This window comes from Oratosquilla oratoria, chromosome 24 (genome assembly GCF_046742065.1).
Source record: "Oratosquilla oratoria isolate Oo_2021 chromosome 24, ASM4674206v1, whole genome shotgun sequence".
Taxonomy (NCBI): Eukaryota; Metazoa; Arthropoda; class Malacostraca; order Stomatopoda; family Squillidae; genus Oratosquilla; species Oratosquilla oratoria.
In genome coordinates this window covers 13,197,045-13,205,041 of record NC_134800.1, presented here as the reverse complement: position 1 = coordinate 13,205,041, position 7,997 = coordinate 13,197,045, and positions in this window count along the sequence as shown.

Sequence of the window (7,997 nt, the reverse complement as noted above, 5' to 3'; positions counted from 1 at the left end):
AGCGCTCACTATATGGTTACTAAGTCTATTCCATTCATTAGCCACTCTATCAGTAAACCAGCGCTTGCCTATTTCTTCATTTCTCTTCTTATGGAACAGAGATGAAACATAATTTATCCTATAATCTTTGAATATGAAGTATGCAATATATATATATAATATATATATATATGTATATATATATATATATATATATGTATATATATATACATATATATATGTGTATATATATATAATATATATATATATATATATATATATATATATATATATTCATTGTATATATGGGCAGGAGATTTTCTCTCAAGCATGTATGGTTAAACTTAATGGCAAGATTATTATTGCAGAGTTTTTTATCTGCCTTTTCTCTTTCTCTGAGAATCTTTTTCCCTTCCACGGGAAGTTGTCTTATAATGTCACCATATGACATTATTTTGTCAGTTACTTTGGGCATGGCTTTACCAAAGTGAGAAACTGGCCAGTTTCTCACTTTGGTAAAGCCATGCCCAAAGTAACTGACAAAATAATGTCATATGGTGACATTATAAGACAACTTCCCGTGGAAGGGAAAAAGATTCTCAGAGAAAGAGAAAAGGCAGATAAAAAACTCTGCAATAATAATCTTGCCATTAAGTTTAACAATATATATATATATATATATATATACTTTAATGTTTTGTGTCTGTATAACTCAAAATGTATAGAATGAAACTTCTTGAAAAATATTTGCAACGACTTATAGGTCAAGTATTGGTGGTATAATGGTTAGCAACCTCGACCTTTACCGTAAATGTCTTCATAATCTATCCCACTGTGCAAATAATTTAAGAACACTTTAATAACTCTTGGTTATTTGAAGAAAAAAAATCTTGCCATGCATGTTGAATAGGCCTGTATAATCTTAAAATGGTGATGCATGGTCTGATCAAAGCTCAGAAGCTACTAATTTGTGGCTCTCACAAAGTTTTTAATAAATTAGAAAGAAAAAATACAATTCTATTGTTTTATTGAAATTGTTCGAAACAATATATACTGGCCGATAGAGGCAAAAATATAAAATAAATGTTTTTTTCATAAACACATTATATCATCTGATGTATGTGCAAGTACAGTAACAAAACAACTCTAATGATCTTTGCGCTGATGGTGGAACTGGTTGTGGGTTCGAATCCCGCATGGAGCAAAAGTGACTACTTCGGCCGCATCTAGGCGCGTCCTGCCGTAGGTTCCTCACGTTCTCCCTAGAATCATATAAACATTGAATCTCATCTAATGTACATAAAGTACAGTAATGATAAACCTCCTATATTCTAGTTGCTACCGGCATACTAGATTAAGCTGATGATAAGTAGTCTACGCCAGCAAGTAACAGTCATTGTTAGGAATTAGAGAGTAGTGCGGGATTCAAACCCTCAATTAAGCGAATGCGAGACCAGCATGCTGCCTATTACGTCACCAGTGCACACTCTACATAAATGAGTACAGATAACTCAGGATGATTTGAGTTTAATGTTGTACCTAAACTGTTCTTTAATTTAATATTTTTCGTATTGTTTTAGACAAGAGGTACAGACTTTGTGAACATGACCACAAACCATGTGGAAAGCGAAAAGAAATTGAAGTAAAAGAAAAACAAAAATGGGACAACAAAGGGCCTGAAACATGCGAAAATGAAGGACAAAGGGGCAGACGGCGGGCATAAAGTGTGAATATTTTACACAAATGTGGACCCGAAACACGGCTACCCGAAGAGCTAAGTGGCTAAGAGGGCAGAACATCAAAGAAGTGGAATATGAAACAAAATGTTCAAAAGTAGAGGGATCAGAAGGCTGCTGGATGGAGAAGAAAATGAGGCCTTGAAGGGGAAAAGAGGGGAAATGAAGGGGGGAAAGGAGGGGAAGGGAGGGGAAATGAGCGTAAAGAGAAATAAAAGACAGGGAGGGTAGGGGAGAAGAAAATAAAGGCATTGAAGGGGAAAAGAGGGGAAAGTGAGGGGAGAAAGGAGGGAGAAAAGGAAAAAAAGTGAGGGGAAATGAGCGTAAAGGAGAAATAAAAGACAGGGAGGGTAAGGGAGAGGAAAATAAGGTCTCGGAGTGGAAAAGAGGGAAAACAGAGGGAAAATGAGGGGAAATGAGAGCAATAGAAGAGAATAAGGGGGGCAGAGGAGAATAAAATAAGGAATCTGAGGGGAAATGAGAGGGGTAAAGGAGGGTAAAAGAGGGGGAAATGAGGGTAAGGGAGGGGAAATGAGGGAGAAGGAGGGGGGAAAGGAGGCTAGTATAAGGGAGGGCAGGGGAGAGTAAAATAAGGAATCTGAGGGGAAATGAGAGGTAAATGAGGGTAAGGGAGGAAACATGAGGGTAAGGAACGGGAAAATTAGGGTAAGGGAGGGAAAATTAGGGGAAAAGAGGGGAGTCATCGAGAGAAGGGGAGAGGAAAACAAACCCTCGGAAGGCGAAAATTGGGAACGAAAGGGAAAAGAGGAAATGGAGAATAAAGGAAGGTAAGGGAGGGGAAAGGAAGGTAAAGGGAGATGAAATAGAAATAAAGCCTCTGAGGAAAAAATGGGAAACAAAATGGGGAAAAGGGGAAAGTGATATTTGGGGGAAATCAACTTCTGGTCAACGCAAGCTAAGGTCCTAAAAAAAAAAAAAAAAAAAAAAAAAAAAAATAGCATGACCTCGTTTCAATGACGTCACACCCTGACCCTGAGGCCCTCCAGTCAGATTCCTCTTTGTTTATGCAATTATGTCCATCGTTCTCCTAAATTATCACTTCAATACTGCAACAATTGATCTAAAATTGAACTCAACTACGCTTTTCCTGTTTTTGGGTCTTCTTGCAAATTTCTTCAGATCTTACGGGGGTCTACTCCCTCCCCCTCTTTTCAAAATCACTGTCCCAGAAACTTTCATTTCATGACGTCAATTCCCATTACATCATCCTCGATAAGGTTATCAACTTCTTTTTACCCAAAGGCGCCGAGGACGCGACCTTAGGTCCCACACTGAACGTTCCGTCCTACGGGCTCTAGAAGCCTCATTAGACAATTAATTAAAAAGAAAAAAAAGAGAGAAACCCCGGCCATAATGAAGGAATGAGGACGGGAAAAGGAAAATAAAAAGTAAAAAAAAAAAAAAAATGAAGAAGGAGGCTGAAGGGAAGAAGGCGAAGACATTGAAAAAGAAATTAATTTTCTTTCCGAGCTGCAAAGAACGAAGACTATTGGATTAGCGTTACTTAATGACAGAAAGAGAAAGAGAATGAAAAAAGAAAATGAGATAAAGAGAAAACGAAAGAGAAAAAGCGGAAGCGAGAGAAAGGAAAAGAATAAATGAGAGAAAAAGAGAAAGAGAAACAGAAAGAGAAGGAAGAGAGAGAACACTAGAGACAGACAGACAGACAGACAGACAGACAAACAGGCAGACAGAAAAACAGACAGGCAGGCAGGCAGATAAACAGACAGACAGATAGACAGAAAGACAGACAGACAGACAGACAGAGACAAACAGAAAGACAGACAGACAAACAGAAAGACAAATAGACACAGACAGAAAGACATACAGACCGACCGACCGACAGACAGAAGACAGATAGACAGATAGACAGACAAAAGGAGATTGTTGAAAAATGGAGAAATGAAAAAACACAACCAAAGACAAAAAAATTTACCGACAGAGGCACTAGCCTACATAAACGTTTGTGTGTGTGTGTGTGTGTGTGTGTGTGTGTGTGTGTGTGTGTGTGTGTGTGTGTGTGTGTGTGTGTGTGTGTGTGTGTGTGTGTGTGTGTGTGTGTGTGTGTGAATTTACCTAGTTTTACCTAGTCGTATTTTACGGGAAGGGAGCTATGCTCGTAGTGACCCGTCTTTGTATCTTTCAGCATTTAGTTTGTTCTTAAGTTCTTGTATGGTTTCTGCACATACTATTGTTTCGTCCAACTTGTTCCAGACGTCCACCACTCTGTGTGTGAAACTTTTTTTTTTCCAGATCTCTTCTATAACTATTCTTTTTGAGTTTCTTTTCATGATCTCTTGTTTTTCTTTTGTCCCTCTTTAATAAATCTTCTCTATCAAGGACTTCTATGTATGTGTGTATGTATTCACCTTGGTCTTTCACCTTGGTCTTTGGATCACGTGTTAGACTTGTGACCGACAGCTATTTCCCTCCCGAAAGAGAGCTCAGGGCTCGTATGATCGATCTATGGGTAATGCTATGACCTTGCACGCACACACACACACCCAACTCCCCGCCCACGAGAGTTGGAGTAACTACTCAAAGCACAGCGATACTGAAATTATTTCAGCCCTTGGCAGGATTCGAACCCGGACCGCCATAGTGACAGTCGGGGACTCAACCAACTGAGCCACCGAGTGTGTGTGTGTGTGTGTGTGTGTGTGTGTGTGTGTGTGTGTGTGTGTGTGTGTGTGTGTGTGTGTGTGTGTGTGTGTGTGTGTGTGTGTGTGCATATGTTTGTGTATGTGCGCATATGTGTGTATTCGTGTTTGTGTGTATGTATGTGTGCATCTGTTTGTATGATCCTGCATGATCCTATATGCCTCTTTGACAGACGCGTTTGCTGTGTTAAGAATTCTCCTACGTTCATATATCTTTAATTTGTGTTGATATAAACGTGTTCAAGTATTTGCATATCTATTAGTATCAACTCGTTTATATTTTATTGTACGTGTTCATCTTGTAACGCTCCCTTTTCTAATTAATCCCTTCCCTTCCACTAATGAACTAATATCTGACGCCAGGTGAATTAATTCCTTTGAAGAAAAAATATTTATAGTCAAGAGAGCTCATGGAGTTATTAGGGATGTCGACTGGAGATTTTATTTGATCAAAAAATAATCAACCTGCATTGCATTACTGATAGTATATATCTCTAACTCCCACGTTATCTTCGATCCTGATGCTTATACGAATTTTCAGCAATTATTGTACAAAAAAAAGAAAAAAAAAACAAGGTTTCCTAATAGGATATCCAGAACTACTTTTCTTGTAATGTTGTTCATAGGTTGTGGGAAAGCTTATGATCGGCGTTTCTCTATTGCTAAACGCAGGATGAAGAAACGAAAGAGAACAAAAACAGAGAGAAATAGAAATTAGGAGAAAGTGGGAAAGAGAGTGAAAGGAGGAAATGCAGAGAAGAGAGGGAGAAAGAGTGAGAGAGTAAGAGAGCAAAGGAGAAAGAGAGAGCCGAAGAGGAAGAGAGCAAGTGAGAGAATGAGAATGAGAGAGCGAGAAATCAAGACAGCAAGATAGCGGGACAACGAGAGAACAAGATAAGAAGAGAATAAGAGAGAGAAAAAGAGCAAGACAGCAAGCAATCGAGAGACAGAGAGAGAGAAAGCAAGACAGTAAGACAGTGAGAAAGCGGGACAGCGATAGAGCAAGAGAAGAAGAGAAGAAGAAAAAGAAAAAGAGCAAGACAGCAAGCAATGGAGAGAATGAGAGAGAGAGAGAGAGAGAGAGAGAGAGAGAGAGAGAGAATGAGAGAGAGAGAGAGAGAAAGAGAGAGAGAGAGAGAGAGAGAGAGAGAGAGAGAGAGAGAGAGAGAGAGAGAGAGAGAGAGAGAGAGAGAGAGAGAGAGAGAGAGAGAGAGAGAGAGAGAGAGAGAGAGAGCAAGACAGTAAGACAGCGAGAGAGCAAGAGAAGAAAAGATTAAGAGAGAGAAAAAGAGCAAGACAGCAAGCAATCAAGAGACTGAGAGTGTGTGAGAGAACGAGAAAACAGGGCACCACGACAGCGAGAAAGTTGGAAAGCGAGAGGAGAGAGCGAGACCAGAAGACAGCGAAAGAACGAGAGAGTAAGAGCGAGAAGGACACAGAGAGAGAAGGCTAAGGAGAAGGAGACTAAGAGATAAGAATCAGTTCTTGGTTTATATTTCGAAAAACCGCGTGGAAGGAAGCCATAAATCAAAACAATATTGAATATTCATGAACCCTCCAGAATGAGATTTATAAGACTCGACCATTTCCCAAATTCAGGTAGTGTGGTATCCACTACTTAGAACCATAAACCTTCACCTAAGTTATAAGCAATATATTCGATGGAGCATATTAGGCATGGTATATTGGACAGGTTAATGCTCAGTCCTATGACAAACATCTTATCGGGAGAGGAGAGCATGATTTATCATTTCTGGAAACGTATATGCGGCTCAGGGGCAGTAGAAGGGGGCTGGATGTCCTCCTAAAACCATCAAAGACATTTCTTCTCAATTTTTTTTATTTTCTATTGATTCATTTATCTATATATAGATTGATTTATTTGTTTATTTACTTATTTATTTATTCATTCGTTCATTTATTTTACTTCCGTTGCTATGAATATCCTGTGACAGGCAGTTTTAGCTCTGCCACCAGCTAGTTGGACCAAGGGTATGGTTCATTAAAGTCCACGCTACAAAGTCCTCTGTAAGAGGCACCGTCCTAGCATCCTGATAGGAGGGAATTTGTGAAGTTAGACCAAATCCTCATCAACTCTGATGTACATTTCTGTCCGACTGGTCATCCATTTCCTGTTCTTGCCAATCTACAGTAAACTGAAGTAATGTAATATCTAAATAAAAAAGTGACGTTTTGTAGATTATTTATGTGGACTGCAAAACTTGTAGGATTGTAGTCTATAAAGAAATCAATATTCGAGTAAAAAGAATCGTACCCAAAGGTAGGATGTTGCTCATATATTACATATGGCACGCTAACCTTTGCTACGATATATAGACTAATGATTAGTTTTACAAGAGCCGGAATGTATTAAATGTGATTAAATACTTATCAGGTTACATTGGCAGGAGTGTTTGGGACTCGTTCGATGTAAAACAAAAAAATAATAATAATAATAAATAGATAAAGAAATAAATAAAAATAATAATAATAATAATGATAATAACACACTCTACGACCAAATTATAATGTATGGAAAACAGATGTTGATGGAATGAGGATGGACTGACATTCATTTAGGCACTCTAAGTGTCAATCAAACATTTCTAATGAGATTCAAGCAATTAAGGGAATGTAGATTAACATATGAACCCTTTAACTATATTGTTCATGCATTTTTTGGAAAGAAAAAATAGTCAGCAGAACTCCGTATCTATAAGGAGAGATTTGGTAAAATGAGCCAAATTCTCACAGAAATTGTCACTAAAGTCCATTTCTGGTTGGTTGACATTGTGTAATGTCGAAGACCTCGCTAAATAATGCCATAAGCTCTTTTAGGCTACCACACGACTCGTGACGCAGTGGTAGAGTTCCCGGCTGCCACTACAGCGATCAGGGTTCAAATCCCCCCCAGGGCCGAAATAATTTCAGTATCGCTGCGTTACGGGTCGTTACTCCAACTCTCGTGGGCTGGGAGTTGGGTGTGTGTGTGCATGTAAGGTCACACCATTACCCATAGATCGGTTTTATATAAGCTTTGAGCTTCCGAGAGGGAAATAGGTGTCGATCACGAGTTCAACACGTGATCCAAGACCATGGTGAATCACAAGTTTGACAACGGATTTTCAAAGATGTGCACATAATACCACATCTCAGATTCTTCTAGTTCATTGCATAAGCTAGTTCAATGACCCAGTTACTATATTGAATTATAACAAACGTGTTTTTACCATACAATAATATCAATAATTTTGCTCTCGCTCCAGGATGAGGCACCGAATACAACACAAGGATGGGTGAGTTGAATAATATGTATAGAAACCTTATGGATGAAGTTGTCCACTCGGCAACTTGGAGGAATAAGAAGCTGGTGAAGTGCGGCTATAAATTCGTTAACTAATGTACTGGTAAACATCCCAACAAGAGTTCAGGGAAAATGTGCTTTATGTAATTATGCAAATGTAATTGTGTCAAAGGTTGATTCAAACATGCTTGTATTTGATAACATATACGTCAAGTCATCAACATTCTGGGCTTGCACGCATTTTTTAATTGTCTTTTATTTACTTATTTATTTATTTATTTATTTATTTATTTGTAT